We start from the raw sequence: 12,044 nt of genomic DNA, 5'->3' as shown, positions 1-12,044 counted from the left end.
TAAACTATAGCCTACAAGCCAGCCAAATCCTTAGGGTCCTCTGAAAGCTAGACCTCTTCAAGCCAGTGTTAGTTGCATTCTAATTTTGACAGAGATGCATTCATACCAAATACGTTAACTACATCAAGTATTTGTGGGGTTTGTTTTATTTTAGAGAGAGAACATGAGTGGGATCATGACCTGAGCCAAAATCAACAGTTGGACTGGGCACCTGGGTGGCTCAGTCGGTTAACTGTCTGACTCCTGCTCAGTTCATGATCTCACGGCTCATGAGTTTGGGCCCCGTGTTGGGCTCTGTGCTGACAGCTTGGAGACTGGAGCCTGCTTCAGATTCTGTGTCTCCCTCTCTCTCTGACCCTCCCCTGTTCATGCTCTGTCTCTCTCTCTCTCTAAAAAATAAATATTAAAAAAAAAAAGATTCTCTCTACAAAAAAGAAAAAAGAATCAGACACAACCAACTGAGCCACCCAGGCACCCCACAAGTATTTATGTTTTTGAAATCAACTTCATCTTTTGTTGTGAAAGGCTTTATAATATTTTAAATTTCAAGAAGAAATAAGCAAGAGAAACCTGGGGGTGGGAGGATATACTCAGTTTTGAGTATATGTATCTATTATCTTTTAACATATTGAATATCAGCTTGTGTTTGATAATAATTAAAATAGAGTGTAATATCAGATAAGATGAACACTGATTAGAACTAGTAAAATTAGAAAAGAAACTAAAAGTTAGTTTGCAGTTGCATTTATAAAATACTAATTATAAACATGTTTTCATTTTTATTTTTTGAGAGAGAAAGAGGGGAGGGGCAAAGGGAGAGGAAGAGAATCTTAAGCACACTCCACACCCAGCACAGAGCCTGACACAAGGCTCAATCTCACAACCGTGAGATCATGACCTGAGCTGAAATTAAGAGCCGGACACTTAACTTACTGAGCCACCCAGGTACCCCTTTGTTTGTTTGTTTGTTTGTTTGTTTGTTTGTTTTGAGAAAGGGAGAGAAAGTGTGAACGGGGAAGGTGCAGAGAGGGAGGGAAAGAATCAAGCAGGCTCCATGCTGTCAGCGCAGAGCCCCACTCAGGTTCAATCAAATGGACCTTGAGATCATGACCTAAGCCAAAATCAGGAGTGGGTGGCTTAACCAACTGAGCCACCCAGGCACCCCTATAGTTAACAAATTTCAAATGACAAAATGGTGAGGTAATGTGATTCCTGGTGTGTTCCTATGATGGCCTGGAAAAGGTTCAGTGAATTTCAGTCTGGTTCAGCAATAAACTACTGGAAACATGGGACATCTTTCTGTGATTTTCAGGCTCTACTGCCTGGAAGACTAACTGGCTGGGGATGCTAATAGCGCACCCTAGTGATCATAGTATTCCACTGCCAGCTATATTGAAATAAAACAGAATGGTCTCTTCTATCTTATCTTACTGACGAAAGCAGATTATCCAATGGCTAGGGATTTTTATAATTTTTAGAAACCTGATGATCATGATGACAAAGATGATCTTTAAAAATATTTTCCTGGTGGTGATATTTGGGCACTGTATGTTCTGCAAAATAAAATATATTTGCAGATGCCAAATAAAATTCCCAGAAATTTATTGGGTATTTACATCAAGGTATTATATGGTATCTTATGGAGGATTAAAAAAAATTAGATGTTGTTCCTATATAGACAATTTTGAATTATATTTTTTGGTACATATATCTTATTTCTTTCTATAAGTATAGAAGAATCATTTCTTACACTATGTATTTTCCATACTTTCTTCACTTTGTATTTATTAAATACACTCGGTATTTTTAAATGAATGAATGCAAAAAATTAAATACTAATAATACAAAAATACAAGTGCCCTCATACTTTGTATTAACTTCCAAACAAGTGCTATCACCACCTTTGGGTTTGTCTTTTTCTGCATCTTTTGTATTAAGATGATTATATATTGCTCTTTGATTTTCTTTACTTCTTACCCAGAAACATAACGAAGGATGATTATTAGAAAACAAACAGGGCAGCACCTGGTGGCTCAATGGGTTAAGTGTCTGACTTCGGCTCAGGTCATGATCTCACAGTTTGTGAGTTCATGTCCTGCATCAGGCTCTGTGTTGACAGCTTAGAACCTGGAGCCTGCTTCAGATTCTGTGACTCCCTCTCTCTCTGCTCTCTACTCCCTTTCCCCCAACTCATGCTCTGTCTCTCTCAAAAATAGACATTAAATTTGTTTTTTTAAAAAGAAAAAAATTCCCTGTGATTTTTTTCTACTTGTGTGGAGGTTACAGAAGAAAAGAGAAAGAGAAAAGAGAAAAATCCGGCTAAATTTACTGTAATAACAATATAGAGCCAGAAACTGGAGTTTTTAGGTTCGGGGCCAGTCTGTCTTTATACACAGCATTCAAATAGGGTCCTTGCCTATTCTCAGCACTGCATCCATCATTGGGTGTCCATAAGCTTGCTCTGGTTAATTCATGGTTGCAAGTAAGTGTTGGTGTCTAGATTCAGTTGAAGATGAGCTCTAGCCTACCCTCTTGCGGAAAGATGCTATCCTTATACCTCCTTTTTTTTTTTTTTTTTTTGCAAAGTAAATTGAAGTTTTATTTTACTTGCTCACACAGATTTTTAAGGAATCCATTTCTGGAAAAATAAAATTTTGAAACCTTCAATTCTAGTTGGAATAGGGAGTTTGGAAATAGACTCAACTATGTTTAATATATGATAAAAATGGCATTTCAAAGAGTTGAGACAAAGATAGATCTTTATAGAACTTGTGTTCAGATGACCAAAAACAGCCATTTGAAAAATATAAAAATAGGGGTGCCTGGGTGGTTCAGTTGGTTAAGCGTCTGGCTCTTGGGTTCGGCTCAGATAATGTTCTCACAGTTTGTGGGTTCAAGCCCCACATTGACACACTGCCTACACTGACAGTGTGGAGCCTGCTTGAGATTCTCTCCCTCTCCCCTTTCTCTGCTCCTCCCCCACTTACACTCCCTCTCTCCCTTTCTCAAAATAAATAAATAAACTTTAAAAAAAATTTTTAAAAAGGAAAATATAAAAGTAAAATACGGCCACAGTCAAAAATAAAGTCCATATGGATCAGAGATGTAAGTGTCAACAATGAAACTATACAAGCACTAGAAGAAAACATGGATGGGTTTCTTTAAACCTGGGTGAGAAGAAGCTTTTAAACTATGACTCAGAATCCAAATGTAATGAAAACAAATTGAAAGACTACTATAAAACTTTAAATATCTTTCCATGACATGAATCACCATAAAGTAAAAATGACCAAAATCAAATATTTGGAATGTGTTTCACAGATAAGAGATAATATCTTGAATATATTAAAAACTCTTAAAAATCCAGGTTATGGGGAAGAACAAAAAACAATGAAAAATGGACAAAACAAACACATTCACCACTTGCTAAAATTAAAAAAGACTAACAGCACCAAACATTTGAGGATAGAGCAACTGGAACTCCCATATATTGCTGGTTGAAATGTAAAATGGTCCATCCACATTGAAAAAAATATATCTGGAAGTTTCTTTAAAACTGCACATACATTTACCCTGTTTTTAGCAATCTGACTTCTAGATATCTACCCAAGAGAAAAATATGTGTTTGCAAAAATACCAACTCAAGAATGTTTGGAGCAGCTTTATTTATGATAGCCCAAGGTAGGGAAAAGCGCAGGTGTCTGTCAATAAGAGAGAATAGATAACAAGCTGTGCTATATTCAAAAAGAAATACTCATCAATAAGAAGAACGAGACCACACAACAACATGATTAATCCCAGAAACAACAGGCTGAATAAAAGAAACCTTACACAAAAAGATCATATGATTCTCTTTATATGAAGAAGTCTTACAGAAAATAGTTTATATTCTCCCAGTTATATAAAGCTCTAGAACAGGACACACTAATCTGTGGTAGAAAAAAATTACAACAGTGGTTGCTATAGTGGTTGCAATCTCTGTGGAGGTGGGGAAAGGGTTTAACTTCCAAGGGGAAGACAGGTGATGATAATGTTCTGTATCTTGACAGAGGTTTAAGTTACACAGGTGCTTTTTGTCAAAACTCAGTGAAAGTAAACTTAAGATTTGTACATTTCATTCCAATTTTATACCCAAAGGAAAAAACCTGTAAACAAATATTAAATTCTAGCTTATTATATGCATGATAAAATATACAGGGGGATATGTATTGATATCTGCAATTTACTTTGAAATACATCCAGGGGCGCCTGGGTGGCGCAGTCGGTTAGGCGTCCGACTTCAGCCAGGTCACGATCTCGCGGTCCGGGAGTTCGAGCCCCGCGTCAGGCTCTGGGCTGATGGCTCAGAGCCTGGAGCCTGTTTCCAATTCTGTGTCTCCCTCTCTCTCTGCCCCTCCCCATTCATGCTCTGTCTCTCTCTGTCCCAAAGATAAAAGAACGTTGAAAAAAAAAAAAGCCAAATATGAAATGCATCCAAAAAATAAGTTGTATAGATGGATTAATAGAGGGATGGACAGATAGATATGTGACAAAGCAAGGATACTAAATTATTATTGGTAGAATCTAAGTGGTGGTATATAGATGATCACTGTAAATTTCTTTCAACTTTGAGGAATGTTTGAAAATATTCACAATAGAATATTTGAAAAAAAGATTTGACAAACATGTTAGTGAGCCATTTTGGAAATGGGTCCTCTGGTAGATGTCTACACAGGATCGGTGGGGGGGCGGGTGTGTGTAAATTTAGGGATTGTTCAATTCTACCCAGGGTTGAGAGGAATGGATTAGTTTTCTAGACTGATACAACAAATTACGAGAAACACAATGGCTTAACACAACACAAATTTATTATCTTAGAGTTTTGTAAGTCAGAAATCTGAAATGGGTCTCACTAGGTTAAAATCAAGATGTGAGCAGGCCTCAGTTCCTTTCTGAGACTCAAGGGGAGAATCAGATCCCTTGTTTTTTTCAGCTTCAAGAGGCTGCCCACATTCCTTGGCTTTTGGCCCCATTTTTCCATCTACAAGGTCATGGCACCGGTGGGCAAAGTCCTCATGGCACATCCCTTTGACCCACTCTTCTACCTCCTCACTTTTAAGGACTCATGTAATTAGACTGGGTCTACCTGGATAATCCAGGATAATCTCCCCATCTCAAGGTCCACACCCTGAATCACATCTACAAAGACCCAATCACAATGTAAGGTAACATTCCTGGTTAGTACATGGACAGTTTGTAGAGAGAAGGGGACATTATTCTACCTACCACAGAGTTAAGAAAAACTTCCTGAAAAGTAACACTTCAGTTCACTCTCAAATTTTCTTGCAACGTTTAATTTTCATTAATTATATTATTCATTGATATATTCTTGCTTTTGTCATTTGTGCACCAATCATTAATTTTATGTTAGAAGTTTAGGATTCCTTCAAGAATTGGCTGCAAATCCCTATGGTTTGTGTCATGTTTGCTAAGAATTATAACCAAAAACAAAAAGTTCAAATCAGGGGTGCCTGGGTAGCTCAGTCGGTTAAGCATCAGAATGTTGATTTTGGCTCAGGTCACAATCTCACTCTTTGTGAGATCAAGTCCCAAGCTGGTCTCTGTGCTGACAGTGCAAAACCTGCTTAGGATTCTCTCTCCTCCTCTCTCTCTCTCTCTCTCTCTCTCTCTGCCTCTCCCCTGTTCACATGTGTCTCTTTCACTCTCTGTCTCAAAATAAACATTAAAAAATTTCAGATCAGCCTTATTTTATACTCATCTAATTGTTGCTTTGACCTTTTGCTCTTGTATACACTGGACAATAACTGTTGGCTTTTTCCAGATTATAAAGCCCCACTCAGCAAGAGTAAACTTGTTAACTTTTACACTGTGCCTACATAGCCCAGAGTCATGTACACACAATAAGGAAAAAACGACAAGAATCCAAGAATAAACAAATATACCTTTAACTTACTGTATACCAACTCATCCAAGTGTGAGGCCCTCTCGTACACCATAAAACTGAGCTCTAAACAATATTAGCTGCTGTTCAACAAATAGTTTAATTTCTCTCTCTCTTTTGTCATTTAATTCTGCCCCTAATTAGAATCAATGTTTTTCATGGATGAAATCCACAAGGAAGAGCTTACAGAGCAAAAAGGCTAGAGGGCAAGATTGGAACCTGGAGAAAAGTCAATATTTAAAAGGAAGATGGTGGGACAGTCTCCAGGAGAGGCCATTGGATGGGGCAATTTGACCTGCTCAAGTCTCACCTTTCCACGGCCCTTGCTTCACAGTGTTGATACCTGCCCTAAGATTCCTCTTGAAAGGATCTTAGAAAGTTATATTCTCAGCTGCCTCTTGCCGATTCTTTCCTGACCAGAAAAATGCTCATCTGCTCTGACTAAAAATGTCGGGAGGAGGATTTGGCAGACCATCTTCTTTCCCCCTGATTTGGTTGGTTTGTGTGCTTGTTTGTTTAATAGAGAATATATTCACATGGTTCAATATTCAAAATCTGCTAAAACAGCAGGGGTGCCTGGGTGGCTCAGTTGGTTAAGTGTCTGACTTTGCTTCAGGTCATGATCTCATGCATGACCCCCAGCCACTCAATTCACCTACTCTAATTACTGATTTCTTGTGTAGCTTTCTGCCCCATATGCAAACACAGCTACCGATTCTTTTTCTTTACACAAATAGCAAGCAGCACTTCATGCACTGACTGTTCTGCAGCTTTCTTTTCTCATTAGTAGTTTCTTAGAGTTTCTTCAATATTAGTGCATAAAGATCTGCCTCATTATTTTTGATGATTGTGTAATATTTATTTGGAAATGAGATTTGAAAAAATAGGCTATTCTTTGGAATAATTTTAGATTTACAGAAAAATTGACAAGGTAGTATGTATGGAGAGTTCTCGAATATCCTCTCACCCAGTTCTCCCTGTTATTAACAGCTCACATTTGTATGGCACATTTGTGTAATTAATAAAATAATATTGATTCATTATCATTAACTAAAGTTCATAGTTTATTCAGATGTTTTTAGTTTTTACCTAATAATTTTTTCTGGTTTCCTTAGTTATGACAGTTTTGATGGTTTTGAGGAGTATTGGTCAAGTATTTTGTAGGATGCTCTTTTGGATTTTGTCTGATTTTTTAAAATTGTTATACTGGGGTTAAGGGTCTTAGGGAGGAAAAGCACATAAAGCTCCATTTTATCACATCATATCCAACATACATACTATCAACATGATTTATCACTATTGATATGGACCTTGATCACTTGACTGAGCTAGGATTTATCAGTTTTCTCCACTGGAAAGTTATTATTTTCTTCTTGCTTTCACACTGTAATCTTTGGAAGGAAGTCACTATCCACAGCTCATACTTAAGGAGTAGAGATGTAATGGGAACTTTTAAGTACCTGTTAAAGTTATTTTTACAAATTGGCTAAAAACCAGAGTATAGCTGGTTGCACAGAAAGGGAAGAAAACTCCAAAAAACACAAAACAAAAAACCCAGAGCCATGTTTTAGAGGCTCTTGAGTTTCATGAGCCACTGAAGATTTTTGGGGTGCTACTGAGGTGCCACTGTATCAGCCAGAGGTATTACCGGACCTGTGCTTTAGGAAGATTAAATTTGTGACAATATGCAGAATTAATTCAGGAAAGGAAGAAACTAGGGAAAGAAGACCAGCAAGGAGACCGTTGCAACAGTTCTGGCAATGATGTAAGAAGGGCCTGAAATGGGGAGGTGAGAGTACAGAGCAGAGGACAGATAATCAGAAGAAACAACTGATGAGACTTGGTAACTTTGCCAAGCAACATACTGTGGAAGAGTCAAAGGTAACTTAGATGTCATGCATGACTGGGATAATGGTGGTACATTTAACAGAAGTAAAAGACAGGAAGGAGAATGGATTTGGGGCCAAGGATGAGTTTGATGAACTTGACTCTGTGAGCTGTAAAGTCCAGAAGCACCGCCAGGTAAAAAGTTGGAAATGCTGGCCTGAGGTCAGGATTGGACACATAATTTTGAAAACTTTTCACCTAGAGATGAACTCGAAGCTGGAGAAATCTCTAGGGAGCGGGGCATCCACTAGGGCAATGAGGTGAGGGGAGGGTTCAGGGCAAAAGGAAGGAAGAGCAAGAGAGCAAAGGAGGCAGAGGAGTAGAAGGAAGCTGTCCTAGGGCTATTGAGGCCTTGGGTGAGTGTCACAGCTGAGTTACATTCTCCAAAAGTCATCTACTTTTGTCTTTTTGCATAATTCACAGATTTTCTACTTTTGTCACCTTCTCTCCTATTTATGTCTTTTGTGGATGTTGCTGTTTTCCAAGTTGGTATGATCTTATTATTTTGGTATCAACCAGAGGTGGTTTACTTTTTTTCAGTTCATCTATATGGCTTATCAAGGGCCACATCAACTATTGCTACAATTTAGTTCACCAATTCTGGAAGCTGGCATAGACAGCTTGTGACTTGCCTTGATTGGGGCACATTTATAAGAAAATAAGTTTTAGTAACTGATCTTGCATTCATTGAATTGCATTATTTTCATTTTATATTTTACACTGAACCCAATAGTTCCATTTGTTTCAAGTTCTTTTTGTTAACAGCTTGAAAACATTTGTTAAAGTGTTCTTTGTAGTGGCTTCTGGAGATGAATTTCCCCTAAATTCAGTCTATCTCAGAATGGCTTGAAATATGTGCACATTTTTATTGATTGGTTTACTGAAATCACACTTGATGTGGACTAAGTGGAGCCAGACATATTTTATTTTTAAAAAATCAATTCTTCTCCATTGCAATTGCCACTTTCCTAGCTTAGGTCACCACTTCTTAGCTACATTACTTCAGGAACCTTTTAACTGGCCTTCCCTGGTATCTTTATTTTTTCCACATCACAGCCAGAGAGCTTTTTCTAAATGCAAATTTGACCACATTATTCATCTATGAAAAAAATATTAGTGATTCTTCATCGCCCTGAGCAGCACTTAGAAAACTCTTCATGATCATTTTCTACTCTTGCTATTAAGCCACCACAACTCTATATTGCAGCCTATCCAGTAAGAGATGAAAAGAAATAAGGTATAAATCCTGGAAGGGAAGAGAAAAAATATATTTATTGTCTACACAGTAAATCTCAGAAGCATCTAAAAAAAGTGTTATAATTAGTGAGAGAGTGAGCTACCATTACATACCCACCGGAATGGCTACAAGTGAAAAGACAGCAATACCAAATGTTGAGAATAGGGAGAAGAGGAATGATGGCAAAATACTTGACAATTTCTTAAAAGGTTGAACATGGATCAGTTCACACACACATGTATTTCATTATATATCTCATTATATTTCTTACTATAAATACACACACATATATATACATACATACATATATATACACATACATACATACATATACATATATACATATACATACATACATGTATATACATATATACATATATACATATATATACATACATACATACATACATACATACAGTCTTCAAGAGAAATCACTGCATGTTACATCTCTAAAACAAAACACTTGTATAAGAATGTTCTTAACAGGGGTGCCTGGGTGGCTCAGTAGGTTGAGCGTCTGACTTTGACTCAGGTCATGATCTCACAGTTGACGAGTTCGAGACCCGCATCAGGCTCTGGGCTGACAGCTCAGAGCCTGGAGCCTGCTTCGGATTCTGTGTCTCCCTCTCTCTCTGCCCCTCCCCTGCTCATGTTCTGTCTCTCTCTGTCTCAAAAATAAACATAAATATTTAAAAAAAAATTTAAAAATAATGTTCTTAACAGCTTTATTCATCATAGCCCCAAATTAGAAACAACCCATATATCTATCAACAGGAAAAGGGATACATTTTTGTGTATTCATATAATGATGAATACTACTTAGCAATAAAAGAAAGGAACTACTGGTACATAAGACAACATGGATGAATCTCACAGGCAAAAGAAACTAGACACAAGGAGTACACACAGTATGATACTACGGATGGACATATGAGTATGTGTACGAAGTGTGAAGATTTTTGCTTTAGATGTTAATGCCCACCAAAAGGCTTCATGGTATGTCCATTACAGAAGACATACTAAACAAGCAAGTAATCCAAACAACTTAGACGTTAGCATCCTTTGGCGACTGATACAATAGGTGTACGACTGGAGAGATGGAGGTTAAGCATGGGCCCAACAGCATGGATTCCACTTACCAAGATTGCTAGAGCTACTGCCACCTTGGAACGTCCATCCTGCCAGCAATGGAGTCCATTGCTCTATTGATATGGCATTGTTCTTCAAGGAGATCAACCAGCTACTGGGTGGCAAGTTGATTTCACTGGGATGCTTCATTCTCACATGACTGGGCATCTCTTCAGGGTATAAGTATGCCTTTCCTGCCCACAGAGCTTCAGGTAGCACTGCTATCTGGGGGCTTGTAGAGTACCTGCTCCATTAGCACGGAATTCCACACAATATATCATGCCATCAGGGAATACACATCACAGCTAAGGAGGTATAGGAGGGGGCCCAGACTGTGGGATATAGAGGTCGTTTTGCACACTGCATCATTCAGGAGCAGCTGGTCTGACAGAATGTTGGAATGGACTGTGGAAGATGTAGTTCAAGTATCAGCTCAGAGGCAATGCTCTGTGAGGATGGCGTGCCATCTTCCACAATGCGGGGTATGCACTGAATCAGAAACCTTTATATAGTGCTGTGTTTCCAATAGGAAGTATATAACTGAGGTTCAGGGGCCAAGCAGTGGCTCCCTTCATCATTCCTAATGGCTTCCTGGAGGACTTCATGCTTCCTATCCCTACAACTCTGAGCTCTTCAGAGTTAAAGGTCTTGGTGCCTAAAAGGGGCTCGCTCTTGCCAGGGGACATGGCAAAGATCTTGCTGGACTATACACGATGGCTGCAGCTCAGGCCTTTGGACTGCGTATTGCCAGGGACTAGCAAGCAAGAAGAGGAGTCACCATCTTGGCAGGGGTAAGTGGCAGGGATCAGCAAGAAAGTATAAGGGCTGTTGTTAGATAAAGAGAGGACTATGTGTGGAATTCAGATGATTTGCCTGGGCACTTCTTGGAACTCCCTTGCCCAGTTGTAACTGAGTGGATTAGTGCAGCAATTTAAACTTTTGTGCTCCCCAATCTGTCTCAGTGTCTGCTTACCTTAAGACCCAACTAACACACTGATAATTTTGTTTGGGTCTATTATATCCTTACGAATGTTTTGTCTACCTTATCTAGGTTTGGGAGATGTTTGTTAAAGTCTCTTTTATTAATGTGTCTATTTATCCTGTTTTTTTGTTTTTGTTTTTGTTTTTTGGGGTTTTTTTTGCTTATGAAAGTTGCCGCTCTGTTACAAGATGTCTTCAGCTTGGATCGTTCCCATATACAAAGTTTTCAGTTACCGTGTTTTAATGAAATTAACACCAGTTCCTCAACAACATGATTCAAATTTTGCTTATGATGGTATGTTAATTGTAATCGCATAAAGTGTTAACTTTGCAGCAAGCTCTTCACTTCACAAATTACTAAGTAACAATGCTTGTCATGGTCAGTGGCCAATTCTGTTTGCACATTGCACATCTGTTCAAAGCATTCAGGTCAGGGACAGAGAGCAAAGCATGTCGTTGTGCTGTCTTCTTGCCTCCCAGTGATAAACCCATGTGACGTTATACAAAAATTGATAATGAAAACAGGGAATTGGCCAACAAAGATAAAAGCGCAACAAAGACACTCAAGTGATAATGCTGTAAGTGAAATTTGGGTCAAATATAAATGTCATAAAAGTTATATAGGAGTTATAGAAGAAATAGTTAACTGCAGAATTGTTGACATTACTGTTGCTTAAGGGATTCTAGATATGCAGTCAGGGAAACTTAGTGAAGACAAACTTATTGAAATAAATACGTTTTTATGGCAAGCGCCCCAGAAAAAAACGATACTGGCACAAAACTTCACATTAAAGGAATGCCTGAAAGTATTTCATAACACTGAGAACACAAAGGATACATTGTTGGAAGTAATTCAAACTTAGATGAATG

The sequence above is a fragment of the Acinonyx jubatus genome, chromosome B3, assembly GCF_027475565.1.
Source record: "Acinonyx jubatus isolate Ajub_Pintada_27869175 chromosome B3, VMU_Ajub_asm_v1.0, whole genome shotgun sequence".
Taxonomy (NCBI): domain Eukaryota; kingdom Metazoa; phylum Chordata; class Mammalia; order Carnivora; family Felidae; genus Acinonyx; species Acinonyx jubatus.
This window is presented reverse-complemented; position numbering follows the sequence as displayed.